The 3,056-nt window shown below is 35.3% G+C and overlaps 1 pseudogene; it reads right to left on the bottom strand.

Moving 5' to 3' along the window:
- Positions 1–241: 241 nt before the first annotated feature.
- LOC127096968 (uncharacterized) lies at positions 242–2,412 on the bottom strand (annotated as a pseudogene).
- Between the last annotated feature and the right edge of the window lie 644 nt (positions 2,413–3,056).

The raw sequence follows: 3,056 nt of genomic DNA, 5'->3' as shown, positions 1-3,056 counted from the left end.
ATAGCACAATTGATAAAACGTGATTTGACTTTTAGGTGATTATTCCTTTCATTTCTTCTCATCTATTGTTAAATTAATTAGAATGTTTGATGAAACTGCAGAATGTAGTCCGTGTTTTGTAGCTAGGAGCTCAAAAACACATCACAAGAAACCATGTTTTTTTCCTATCAAAAGAGTAGTGACAAGTACTCGATTCTATTCTTGTTGTAAATAATATGAACTTTGGTGTTCAGCAAGTAAGTAACTGTAACAGTAGTGTTTTTCATTTGATAAGGTGAAAACTCTAGATACATCATCCCTGTAAAACACAGTTTCATGCATTCTACGCCAAAAATAACATCATCAAAACACAAGAGAACTAGTATATATATAAACAAAGTAGAAAAAACCACTATGCAAAGCTATACCCAAACGGACACGGGATGAAAACAAACCAAAATAAGAGAGATTCATTATTTATTGAGTACATACAAACCCTTTCAAATTTAACTTCCCATCACTGCAGATTATGGTTAGTGAACTCCTATACACATGTTCACCGAAGAGTTGGAATTTCATAGTCTGTCAAACTTCTAAACTTCTATTTACAAGCACTTCATTTTACGGGTGCTGTTCAATCTGCAAGCAAGATAACCAAATATTATCATTATGTGTATGACCAAAATGATTTCATGTTTTGTATCAATACAATGGGAAAATAATAGAGATTTGAAGAGTTTTTTTGGCCTTAAAACAAGTTGTGCTTTATTATATATGCCAGTTTCAATAGTAGCACAACTGCTGATGGCTAAACACTGATAATCCATTGTCCATTGCCAGAGTCATCATAAATCAAGCCTTATATTCTTTTAATAAAGATTAAGATAATGTTAATGTCAGCAGCATAGTAGCACAGACAAAATGGATCAATGGATTCTCTCTCTTTATCTTGAGGTTGGATAGGAAAGAGGGAGGTGGTTTCTTACTCTGTTCTCCATTTTGAAGGAAGTTCTCATTAGTAGTACCCAGGTAGGGACATCTTGGATAGCTCTCCATTATATCCGATAAGAAAGAGACCAATTTGTTAGTACTAGGTGCTAACATACTTCCATAGTTTGACGTACAAAATTAGAAGCCTGGTTGAAAGATCTAGCACGAAACATAAATGGAATTGCAATTTACTCATAATCATCACTCATCAGGACACACACTCATTCATGAAAGCAGAAAAGCATGCAACCACTCTGAAACAGATGCATCGATGACTCACTATGTGTTGGAAAGAAAACATACCAGAACTCTGAGAAAAATCAGCAGTCAGATCTGAAAGGCTGAGGTTTCTAGAATCTGCCCCAAAACTCCAAATGATGAAATATCTGGGTTAATGAGTGCTCCATTCATAGAATGAGAGTTTGAGTCAACACTATTAAACGATGTAACCGCTGCATCAGCAATAGTTGGGCATGCTTCCAACACAGAGCCATCATGACCAAAGATGTAAGGAGGACTACCCGAATATCCGGGTTCTGATTTTATCATTCCCCCATTAATTCCTTGTATCAAACCCAAGCTTGAGTTTTGAGATGAAAGCATGCTTGGTGGGCTGCTAATCCTATTTCCACGAGCAGATATCTGAGTCAAATCATGTATACTTGTGTTCAGTGATGACCCGCCATTGTTAAATACATCATGTAACGTGGAATCAAGAGCATGTCTCATATTCTCTGGCTTCACAGCAGCACTGGCTTGCTCAGAGTCAGAGGCATAGCAAGATGGACTCTGAGGTACTGTTAAGATAAGAGACAAAGTGTTGGAAAATTGCAAAAATAATTCAAGTCAGACATGAAAACATCTGTAGTCACAAAACAAGCAACTGGATCCGCACTCTGTTTAACTATTCAACCACTTTCCAGCTTATCATTATCTCTCTGGAATAATACAGGTTGTATTTTGAGTATAAAAACATTTACCAAATTCTAACAAAAAAATAGAGTAGCCTCCAAAATAGAGTAGCCTCCATGGTGTCCTTAACTTTGGTCTTTCTACTCTTCCAAAGAAAGAAAATTGTTTTCTTCTCCAATTAAATCCACTGATTTGGCAGCTCAAAGAGAAAAGATGAAAAAGGAACAATAGAACTTCATCCATTTTACTTTCTAAACAGTTGCAGAAAATAGTAGGGAAAAGGAAGCTTGACAGAAATATTAAATATTTATTATAAAATACAATTGAGTGGAATTCAATCAACCCCACCGCACTTCATAAAATAGGCAATTTCAGCTCGTTAACTAAAATTTTGTGAGACAAGACAAACTATAGTCTATAACCAAGAAACTAATATTTTGAATTGCAAAATAACTTAACTAAATACTCAACTTTAGACAACACAAACAGGAGTGCATGAATTATAAACAGGGCAAATTGAGCTTACACCTACTTCATGTTTGCAATATTTCATAAATGGTAAGACCCAACTAACTTTCTCCAATTCTATGTGTTGAAATACAAGAGATTAAGAGACATTTTGAATAAAACGTGTGTATTGAAAAGCACTACGGAAACTTTATTATATATAGAGAGATTATAACTAATTATATAATATAGTCGATGTGGGACTCTACAATTCAAGGAGGACAGACACACCAAATCTACATGGAGAGATAATATCTCCGAAGCAGGGGATCAGAAAAAAATAATCTAATGCGATAAAATGAATAATGAAATATCTGAGGATGTGCTTTATGCATGTATATGCAGGTATGATTATGATTATGCTGATAAAACAACACAAAGGATACAAATAACAAAGATTTGAATCACTGTTACGACCTTGCAGGGGACAAAAATCAAACACTGATCAGAGTCCAATACTGACGGGAACGAGGGATCTTCATATCCAAAGATGAATTCTGTTGGGGAATGCAAGAGGTAAAACTCTGCATGAGGATTTAAGCAAACAGTTGGGGATGTTATGACCAAGACCATCATATTCCTCAATATTTATTGGATGCTTCTGTGAAATTGCGAAATAAACCAATTCCAAGGCAAAGATAACCAGGTCTGATTCGCGCAAAGGAGAA

The sequence above is a fragment of the Lathyrus oleraceus genome, chromosome 6 (assembly GCF_024323335.1).
Source record: "Lathyrus oleraceus cultivar Zhongwan6 chromosome 6, CAAS_Psat_ZW6_1.0, whole genome shotgun sequence".
NCBI classification, from domain to species: Eukaryota; Viridiplantae; Streptophyta; class Magnoliopsida; order Fabales; family Fabaceae; genus Lathyrus; species Lathyrus oleraceus.
The sequence above is the reverse complement of the archived record's forward strand: the minus strand, read 5'-3'. Positions and strand labels throughout refer to the sequence as shown.